Raw genomic sequence first — 12,138 nt, 5'->3', positions numbered from 1 at the left:
GGAAAACATAGATGGACCAAGGAGGTCACTAAGAATAGAGGAGCAAAGAAAGGCTTGTACTCACATAGTCAATATGGCCTTGATGGTTGAGATTATGAGAGAAGTAAAGGAGCCAGTAGACTTGAAGAAGCACTTGTCGATCTAGCATGGAGACCAGTTATGCAAGCTAAGTATGATAGCATCATGAAGAATGACACTTGGGAGCTAATGGATCAGCTAGAAAAAAGGAAGATTATTGGCACCAAGTGGATCTGAAAGGTAAATTACAAGGCTGATAGTAGCTTTGAAAAGTAAAAAGCCAGATTAGTTGCACATGGATTTTCAAAGTTTAAAGGATTTGACTTTCAAGAATCATTTTCTCCAACTGCTAGAATAACCACTATTCACAGTGGCTAGACATAAGAAGTGGACATTTTACCAAATGGATATCAAATGAGCGTTCTTGAATGGTGACCTCAAGGAGGAGGTGTATGTGGCTCAGCCACCACCAAGGTTCTAGATCCCCCATCCTGAGAACAAAGTTTGTAAGCTGAAGTAGGCATTGTGTGGGTTGAAACAAGTCCCTAGAGCATGGTACCAGTAGATAGATAAATTCTTTCTAAGTTTGAATTTCAAAAGATGTGCCTCAGATGCTAACTTGTATGTTTACAGGGATAGTGAAAAGTCGGTAATGATTGTTCTATATGTGGACGACCTTCTTATTACAAGTGACTATGAAGATATGATCCATCAAACTCGAAAGGCTTTGAGCTCTGAGTTTGAAATGGCAGACTTGGGCTTGTTGCACTATTGTTTGGGAATTGAAGTCTAGCAAGTGCCTAGCAAAATCTTCATCTCTCAAAAGAAGTATGCATGGGAAATCTTAAAAGCCTTTGGCATGACCAAGTGTAAGGAGATAGCTACACCTATGGAGGTCAATGTGAAATTATCTGTTGAAGATACATCAACATTAGTAGACATTGGGAGGTACAAAAGGTTGGTTGGCAGTCTCATCTACTTGTGTAATACTAGGCCAGATATTAGTTTTGATGTTGGGGTTTTGAGCAAATTCTCTAATAAACCCTGAGAAAGTCATTGGAGAGCTAGGATGCAAGTGCTTAGATACTTGAAGGGAACTCTTAACTATTGTTTCACATATAGTTTAGGAAGTGCTCTTATGGGAAACTGTGACTCGGATTGGGTAGGCGATAGTGATTCTAGAAAATTGGTTTTGGATATTGTTTCTCTTTAGATTCAGGAATTTTCTCTTGGATCAGTAAGAAACAACCGACTATGGCATTGTCTTTACCAAAGTAGAGTACAAGGCAGCTTGCTTTGTAACATGTGAAGAAGTATGGTTAAGGAGGATCCTATGGCATGTGGGAGTACAAGATGAAGATCCAATAATGCTAAGATGTGACAATCAGAGTCGCATCGCCATTACCAAAAATCCAGTTTTTCATGCACACACCAAACACATTGAGATCCAGTATCACTATGTGTGTGACTTGATTGATGATGGGATAATAGAGCTGGTGGTCTACTATCCAATGGAGGATAATGAAGCAGACATCTTCACCAAAGCTCTTACAAAGTATCTCCTTTGAATTCATCTTCAGAGACCCAGTATTGGGTTGAGAATGTAATTTACATATGGGTGGACATTAAGGGGGGGTGTTGAATATGCTCAATGACCCTCATAAGATACCACCAATGATCCATGGTGCTCAAAGTTGTAAGGCCCCCATTATGAGAAAAAGCCATGTGTGAGCATGGACATTGGGTGGGTCCTAACTTGTATAGTCAGATGAGGTCTATGTGACCGTATGGCAAAAAGGTAATCTTTATGGACCTAGCATTTGGGTTAGATAGAGTAGTTATGCTAGTAGTAACTCAAGAGACACAATGCATTGAGTTGTGAGGTGCGGGAGTTATCAGGGTCCCCTATTTTGAGGTTCGAGAGCTACAGAAGTGGCCCTTGGTTGGGGGTTCTCAAGAGGACCGATGGCCCCCCTAATAGGGATCTATGAGCAGCACCCCTATCCCAACAGTAAAGGGAATATTCCCTAGTCGACTAGGGAAGGTTCATAATATGGTTAGACTTGCCAACCAAACTACCTTCCTGGGCTACAAAAGGAAGACCTCTCTAAAGCCATCGTCAATCTATCTTTCACCTAGTTAGAGTTCTTCTAACTACCCTAACTCTTCACCTATCATATGTCTAGATCACCATCTAAGCTTCATAGTGGAAGTACGTGGGCGGATAGAGCCATCTTTGTATCAATTCATTTGAAATTAACATATAAGTCTCTATTCTTCTCATATTTGATGTGTGTTCTCTACTTCTTGCTCAAAATTCTATCGATGTGCCATGTAATTTCTACACTTTATTCACACATGCCTTAAAGTCTTGAATCATGCATGCAAGCCAAAAATATTGTATTGACCACAACTGTGAACTCATAATAAAGATAGACACTTCTTATTTCCCAATATTGCTTCAATATAAATAACATATTGTTGAGGCGAAAAAGACACTACATGTGATTTTCTAGCACCATTGACCCCTAAGTTGTATACATCCTTTATATATATATATATATATATATATATATATATATATATATATATATATATATATATATATATATATATATATATATATATATATATATATATATATATATATATATATATAGTACGAAAACATTTATTTTTAATGATATACCCTTCTTCAATGGAGACTTAAGCTCCTTTGAACTTCCTAAGGATTTATGGGTCTAAGGAACATTTAGTCCTTACATTGCAACCATACAACATCATTAAGAATGACTTGACTTTCTTTTGTGAACCAAGAATCTTGAATAATCATTGGAAATAAGTCTTGTCCTCTCTTCCTTACACAAAGAGGATGGAGGATCTTATAACATCTTGCAAAACACCCTAGTGGCATTGTTTCTTTCCGTGCTAATTTGCCATTGCAAATTCATCCATTCTTTTGTTCTTTCATATTCCTTGACATCTATAAAACCATAAAATATAAACACAACAACTTGTCAAACCCTACTAATCAAAGACAAATCCTACACAACTTCCATAACAAAAGCGAAAAATCTAACGACTAATTCTATTTCTTTCCTAACCCAAGGGCACAAAACTGCTTTTCTCCCTCGTGTCATGGCAAAACCAAGTATCCATATATCACTTGTTAACAATTTTCCATCTCGCAAAAAAATGATTCACAATGCAAGCTAGAAATCTAAAAAGGTCAAGAAAAGAAAAGAAGACTCATTCTTGCACTTCCTCCCCATCATTGTTGTCTTTGTTGAAGAGAAGAGGCTCTTATTAAGATTTAATCCTTGTAGGAGCTCCAATGGCATTTCATTGGTGTTCCACACCTCAATCTTGTGTGAGAAAGTAAAAGAACAAAAGAGCAGAAAAGAGAGCTCAAGAGAGAAGAAGGGAAGCTCTTTGACACAAGAATGAGCCTTCTTGATTCCATCTTAGCTTAATTATTTAGGGTTTTGGCCCATTACAATGCTTGTAGCCTTCACGAGCATGATTTTACAATGTGTATGAAGGACAAGTTGGCTCTTGGTTTACACATGTATCAATTTTTGGAAGACTATCAAATATTTAAGCACATTTTAATATTATATAATATCCAAGACTAAAACATTTTTAAAAATTACACAGATTATTATTTCAACTCTCACTTAACATTTCAACATCTATTTTTAGTAGCTATTACTTTTATTAGCTATTGGATTCCTTTCCATTCTTTATCTTTCCATAGCTTGCTTCTGCCATACATTCCAGTTCCACTATAATTTTGCTCCATACTATTGTACAAGGTAACAAAAATCATTTTCCAACAATTGTAAGATGAGGTTTTGACACTTATTTCACTTTTGACTCTCTGTGGATTATAAATGAAATAGTATATTGCTTGGAAATTTGCAAAGGATGTGATTCAAAAGGTTGTAAGAGAGTCACATCCAATTAGACATTCTCATTGTCATAAGAATGACTAGAATCTAGACAAAAATGGAGTGAAGAAAGCTTGCAATAAGCATCAATAAAAACAAAGCTATAAAATCTTATATAAAAAACGTGGGACATTGCCACTTTGGATTTTTGTTGGTAAAGTTAGATTTATGGCCTATAGTGTAAGTATAAGTTCTCTTCTATTGCTTGCATATATGTCTTTCTCTATTTTCTATTCCTTACATATCTATCTTGTATATCTTACACACTCATTATGAATAGAGAAGCATGTTCTAGGTCAAGGCTACACCACTTGTCTCATAAGTATGTGTATTAATAGCACTTTTGATGCTCTCCTCCAATGAAGCAGCAAAGATTACATCATTATGTTCTTTGATGCAAGAAATTATTGAACCTTAAAATTTAATTTACACAAATGCACACATTATATGAGACCTTCTAAATATGTAGCTTTTGGAAAGCGAGAGAGAGAGAGAGTTGTGAGCCATTCACACTTATCATAGGTTATGCCATACATAGCTTTTGAATCCTTTTGAGCCAATATATGCAAACTTTATCCTTGTTTCCTTTCACTCCTATTTCATCTACATTCCAAATTTTCTTCAAAGGATAATCATGCTGATGGCATATGGCGTGTAGTTTTCATGGCTCTTTACAGGGTCTTTACCCCTTCTTGATAAAGACGAATTGGTTGCACTCTCTCATAGAGTTCAGTGCATGTGGACTGTATTTCTATTTTATGGGAAAAATCCTTGGAGAAGATGATTTCACCGGATGGTTCACCCACACCTACCATGGGAGGGTAATACTCAATCAATATAAATGTGTTGGAAGAGGGTTCTGCTTCACCTTGGTGGGAACCCACCAAGAAAGAGATTAGATCATGGGATCGGCAATTGGGCTTAGAGGGAACTTCATCTACCCAAGGGATTATGACCAATCTAAAGGAGAAAGTAGCAACAATGCTTGAGATAGAGCTTAAAACCCAAGACTCACAAGTCAGCAAACGTAGACAAAATCAGACAAAAGAGCAATCAAAAGACAAAGTTAGAGCTCCACACGGTGATGCAAAAGAGAATCATAAGAATAAGAATGTGAAGAAGGATAACATGTTAGAATATTAGGATGTACTCATATGAACATGTACTTAGAGAATATCTAGGAAGACAATATCTAGATATTTAAGAGAACTAGATAAAATGGATCTAGAACATGTGGAGAATACTTCACTAAGAGAACCTACCATATCCACACCTTTATTGTATATATATGTGTACTCTCACCTATTCCAAAGTTGGAGTGTGTAAGCAAGTGAGCAATACAAGTGTGTGGTTCATTCTCCATCTCATTGTCTCATTGTCTCTCTCTATTTCTCTCACCATCACGTTCACTACATGGTATCAAAGGGCACCAAGCTCTTGAGAGCCTAGGTTATTAGCTTCCAGCTTTTTTCTACTCAATTAATCATTGGATTTATTTCTTGCATGCAATCCAAATCAATTGCTTTGTGTGTAGATTAGTAGGATGTAAATCCATGCCAAGGTAAACTAACCTTATCCACATGCACCTTATCTTCATTATCTTGATCTCATTTTATCATATCCACCTACTTCTTGTCTATTCTTATCATCTTCACCTACTCTTATCTTCTTCATTATCACCTCTCCTTAAGAGAGAGAGATATTTGTCCTCTTTATCATTATTGTCATCCTTATCTCCTCTCTCCACCTACCTAACCCTTTGGTCCTTTGCCATATTAAGGTCTCTCTCACACTCATTTGTGGCCCACCCATCCATCACCCATTAAAGTGATCTCCCACACACAATACATTTAATTCTCACCCAACCTTATCCTCAAAGAATCGTTTTAATAGCCACACATATTTTCTATCCTTTCTCAAACCATCCTCACCCTCTTCGCCTTGAGACATTGAGCTATCCATACCACATGTACTTCACTCATTTCTAATCTAGCTCAAGCCTTTACATTACCTCCCATTTTTCCTTCACTTTCATTGATCCTTATCCACAAATCTTATCTCTAATCTTATTCCCACTTATATAGACTACCTTATTGCTTTGCACCAACACACATACGTTTCACATAGTTTCCTAGCTCCTTGTCCTTGCCACATGTCTACTCTCACCTCTTTTGTTAAACTTTAAATGTTCTCCCTTATCTACACTCTTTATCACAATATATTTTTGTCACATCATGCAACACATATGTTCCATGCTTGTATCCTCATTAAGTCTATTTTTCACTCTCTCTTGTCAGCTAGTGGAATACATACAAAATTCTTTGATGGACAACCCCAATCCTCTACCAAACAAAGGCCCCTCATATCCACATCTCTGTCATGAATCTTGCTCTCATGCTCTGAACTCATCCATCCTAGCATGTTCTAGCTCTCTTGGTTACTCTCAATACTACAATGTTTGTCACCCCTATCAGTCTCTTCTTTTGAATTCTGAAATAGAAGCCTCTTTCATAAGCTCATTGGAACAACAATTGAAGAAGGGGATGCCCTTCGTACCCAACATCTCGAGGCCCAAGAAGGAATTGTCCATGGCCTCTCTATTGAATTGTGTTCTTCAAGAAATTTGTATGTTACATTAGTGGAAAAAAGATGGCAAAACCTCATCACTCTCTTAGTTGATAGCATGGATACTCCTACCATTCGATATCGACTATTATTGGATATTTCTACCAACCTTCAAGGTCACTCCCTCATCTAGTACATTGCTTCTACTTCTCTTACATCATTTCCTTACATTTGTCACTCAGCATCTAGTCTTTATCTTAACTTTGCTTCAATCTCAAGATCACATCTTGGTCTATCTCATACTCTCTCTATGGGCTCAATATCCTCATATTTTAATGGTCACATACACTCCACTTCACCTGTGTGCCACTATCTCTTGAACAAATGCAATTGCACACACTCTTGGCTTCCTCCTACACAATCAAGATTCTCAAAATGTTTCCAAGTGCACATAAAAATCCTATCTCATTGAGTTTCTCATTTTCACATCACTATTTCTCAATGTGGAATCCACAATCCCTACACATGATGTTATCCTGCCATCACATTCCATCCACACTATATTTATTTATGTCCCATCAATCCCAATCTATCAAACCATCATTTCTTTCTATCATATCATATCCAACCTTCCTTTTGCAATCATCTTACTCTAATTGTATACCCAAATCTCAATCATTATTCTATGTTACATGGCAACAACCTCATCAACAATCACTACTACTCTCTCTTCCAATTTTCTCTCAGTTTCATCATGAAATGATCTATTCCTTGCCTTACCCAAATCGTCATCTACAAATTGTATCTTTCTCAAATTGGCCTTCCAAAGGAGAGGGAAAGAATGGATAAAGTACAAATGTTATGCTCAACTCTTGGAGTCCTCTCAAAGACAATTTGCTTGAAATTGCTCATTAATCACTTGCTATTTTACACTTCTGTATTCATCAACAACCTTCCCAAAGATCATGTCACAAGCACCTTATCAATCTCTATCTTACCATGATATCTAGTCACATTGGGATCATATTTCCATCTACAAACATGCTCTCACCATTATTTTACTCCGCAACTATCAAGCTCCAATTGAAATACATCATCTATCTACATGATGAGCCCAAATTCTATCATGAAGCAAACTATGGTGATCGGCTCTTCATCAAGGTATCCATCAACCAAAGCCCAAAGATCTTCATCATCAACTTACATCCCTTAAATCATTGCAAGCAAATATTTATGTATATTTTCTACAACAACAAGGACAAGGTCTCATGCTATAGTCATCATTGTAATCTTACTTCTCTTGTAGACAAAATGATTGGCTGAAAGTCTTTGTACTACAAAAGTAAATCCTATTTTCTTTTGAGAAGGGAGGAAGAATGTTAGAAGATATTGTTAACCTTTTCTAAAGAGGGGGAATGTTAGAATATTAGGATGTACTCATATGAACATGAACTTAGAGAATATCTAGGAAGACAATATCTAGATATTTAAGAGAACTAGATAAGATGAATCTAGAACATGTGGAGGATATTTCACTAAGAGAACCTACCATATCCACACCTTTATTGTATATATATGTGTACTCTCACCTATTCCAAGTAGGAGTGTGTAAGCAAGTGAGCAATACAAGTGTGTGGTTCATTCTCCATCTCATTGTCTCATTATCTCTTTCTCTCACCATCACTTTCACTACATAACATGTCACTCAAGAAGTTGCCGAGTTCCCCTTTGGTCGACAAGAATGTTTATGCTTCACTTGCTAAAGAAAATTAAGAATTTCAAGAATTCTACTCAAATTTTTATTATGGTCAAAAGTAAGAAACTTAATTTCATCTCATGGAATTTTAGAGGCCTCTATTTAGGCAAGAGAAATTTGGTATACAAATATATGATGAGGAAGAGGAAACTGGATGTTTTAGTGCTACAGGAAGTTCAATTGCATGCAGATGAAGATGTTGACCCTAAAGATGGCAAGCTATATCACAATGCTTGCAAATGAGGAAAGAGGGAGAGGAGGCCTTTTGCTATGGGTAAGGAAGGAAGTCCAACCCTCCTTGTTCTAGAAAGATGGCGACGGGGGGGGCAATTGTAGGAGTGTAGATCAAGATAGTAGGATTGGACATGCATATCTTCTCCATATATGGGCCAAATGCATCAGCTAAGAGGGCCAAGTGATGGGAAATATTAAGCATGATATTCAAGCAAGAGAGTACACTACTATTGGGTGATTGGAATATGACTTCTACATAAACTGACAAGTTGCACAAGTGCAACTTCATGATTGCAACTAAGAGGGAAAGCTAGGGCAAGCTATGTTGCCAACATGATTTGGTTGATATCACATACATGTGTGATGGAGATGAAGTTAGCTCCATCACCTTTGGCATAATAGACACAAGGATGATGCATAGCACATGGATTGATTAGATCATGCCTATGCTAATCAGGGTGGATGGTGGATAGTACCTCAACCAAATCTAGGATTTTGGCTTAAGTCATAGAATTTGACCATAGCCCAATCAAAGTCGCCTTGAAGTTTAATATTACATAGGGTTGTATGGATGTCCCACCCCAATTGTTGTTTATTTCTTCTTTCTTGAAGAATCAAAGATTTGTGCAGTAGCTTAAGGACAAGTGGAGTGAAGCAGGAAGAGGACTAGAAGACTCATTTGAGTGGCTGGATAAAGCTATCAAAGCCACCATAAAGCTTACTAAAAGCTATGGGAAGCTAAGTCCAGCAAAAGGAATATCAATACAACCATTCAAAGTAGAGTTAGCTTGCCTTAGCAATCATCCTCATGATCAATACTTGGTGTGGCTTCTTCAAAGAACTAAGGATTACCTTAAAATGGAAAAAGGGAGGAGAGTTGTAGCTATATAGATGCAACTAAAAGGATCATATTTCATTGAAAAAGATGCACCAACCCCTATGTTCTACAAAACGTTTCAAAACAAGCAGAAAAAAGAACACATTGCAATGGTAATAGATGAGGAGGGGAAAGTTTACTCAGATAATGTCTCCATAGCCAAGGTCTTTGTAGGCTATTTGGCTAATATAGTCGAGACCAAGCCAATATAAGAGGTAGGCTATGCTAGAAAATTGCAACGATTCTTTGAGCCAGTTGGGAGGGTGGTCGAAGGGGAGATGACAAATTTATTGGAAAGACCCTTTTCAATAGATGAACTTCAATTTGTGGTGAGGAAGATAAAAAGAGGAAGTCTCCAAGACCGAATCGAATACCGATTGAAGTTTTTCAAGAGATCTAGCTAGCATGGAAATACATTGTAGACTTTGTCAATGCATGTATGAGAAGGGAGCCAATACCATAGGTAGTCAATCAAGGAAGGATTCATCTACTTCCCAAAGTTGTGGTTAGAAACAAGCCATCACAATGGAAGCCATGGACAATCCTAAATGCCACATACAAGATCATGTCTAAAGCCATAGCCCTAAGGTTGAAATTCCTCCTTGGGAAAATATTGCACAAATCCCAATAAGGTTTTGTGTATGGGAGGAAAATTCAAGATGCTATCCAAAACCTATTGGTGGTAATAGAATATGTAGTGGATATAGGGGGAAATTTCATGCTAATAAATGTTGACCTTGACAAGGCCTGTGATAGGATGAGATGGGATTTTCGATTGGTGGTGATGGGCAAGGTAGGATTAGGGGCTAGTATCTACAAAATGATAAGTACACTGTTTGTTAACACCTTAGCAAGGGTCGGAGTGAATGGATACATGTCCCCTCCATTTGATCTCCAGAGGTCAATATGGCAAGGGTGCCCCTTGGCCCCTCCACTATTTGCCATTGTTGCCAACCCCCTATTGAGGGCTCTACAACATAGAGCAGAAACAGGGAGTATAAAGAGACTCCCCTACCTAATGGTATGTAGATGTGTGCATAGCCATTCACAGATGACAACTCAAATATTGTACAAGAAAAAGAGGGAAATGTCACTAATCCAATGCAGGTGTATAAGCAATACTCACAAGTGTTGAGTGCTCTTATGAGCAAGACAAAGAGGGAGATCCTATATCTAGGGCAAGAAGATTAGACAAACTAGCTACAGAAGATGGGGTGCAAAGTGGTCAAAATGGGTGAAATCCTAAGATACCTAGGAAAATTGATAGGCTTAGCTCTTTTAGGAAAGAAAAAGATGGATTGGCTAGTGGCCAAGATTGAGTAAAAGATTATGAAGTATACTAAGAGCCCACTTACCTCTGCAAGGAGACTATTAGTAGAAGACAAGATACTAATGCCTGCAGCCATGTTTGTGACTACAATAACACCCTTTACCAAGAATCAATGCTAGAGGATCAACAAAGCTTTGAGGGCATTTTTATGGACCCATGGAGACCATGAGAAGTGGCACTAATTGATTGGGACACAACAATCGAGTCCCTAAGCAATGGAGGTCTAGGATTGGAGAGAATTTTAGAATGGTTAGAGAGTAATGCCTTTAAGACCTTGTTTAGGGTAGAAGAAAAGGAACCATGGGATATCATCATGTGAGCTATGGTTAATGCAACCAAAGTAATAGTTGGAAGATGGGAATGTCTGAAATGGGAGGACAAACTACTGGCATTGGTCTCCAAGATAGGAATCCAAGGCTATGAATTTACGTGAAACTTGGTGCAAACATGGAGTATCATCAAACATCTAATTCTAATTTGGAGGGAGGAAGATCCCAAGGGAGGGGATGGAGCATTGTTGCAGTGCATTTGGACCTTCCCACAAGTGTGTTAAGATAAAAACTTGCAAATTAACATAGATGCTAGATTGGTAGGAAAATTGGCAAGCAAACATCTCATAAGATGGATAGATATGTGGAGAGAGCTTGATGCCAAGCTATTAACCATCAAGGCTATTAGAGGTAAATTCAACTTGGAAGAGGAGTAAGTAGTATGCCTGTAGGAGGGATACAAAGAAAGGCCCAATCATGGCTATGGTCTATCAAAATAGGACCCATGAAGGTATGGAAATCCCTTGGCAACCCCAAGGGGAAGCTAGCATTTAAGATGAAGCATAGAAGATACTTCCAAGGGAAGAGAAAGGATATCTCTATATGAACCCACCTAAACTGGAAGAACACTTTCCCTCACACCTTAGTGGGAGTGTGGAGAAGAAAACTATGTAGAACTTGGAAAGCTAAGTCAAGTCGTCACTAAACTTGATACTATGGAGGATTACAACTCTGAAGCTGCCCATCAAAGACCAAATAGGGAGAATGATGTGAGTAAACACATGTTGTGCGTCACTTAAAAGCAAATCATTGATTGGTTCACGAAGGTGGGGTTGAATGAAGAGATAAAAATGAAGACAACCCTACTTGGAGATCAAAAAAGGTCAAATGAGGAAACATTTAAGCTATGGAACATAATGAGAGCGCTTGTAGCCAAGCATGTTTGAAACAATAGGAATAGGGTAGTTATGAAGAAAGGGAATAACATTAAGGTTACCTAGATCTTCCAAGCCATTAAGCAAGACAACCTAGTTATTTTCAAAACCCTTAACAAAGATGCCCACATCTATAAAGTGGTAAGTAGGAAGTCAAAATGACCAGGTTTTGAGGCTATATGTCTGCTATAAATATCTCAAAAA

Source organism: Lygodium microphyllum, chromosome 6 (genome assembly GCF_053477565.2).
Source record: "Lygodium microphyllum isolate KBCC chromosome 6, Lygodium_microphyllum_v1.1.10, whole genome shotgun sequence".
NCBI lineage: Eukaryota > Viridiplantae > Streptophyta > Polypodiopsida > Schizaeales > Lygodiaceae > Lygodium > Lygodium microphyllum.
The sequence above is the reverse complement of the archived record's forward strand: the minus strand, read 5'-3'. Positions refer to the sequence as shown.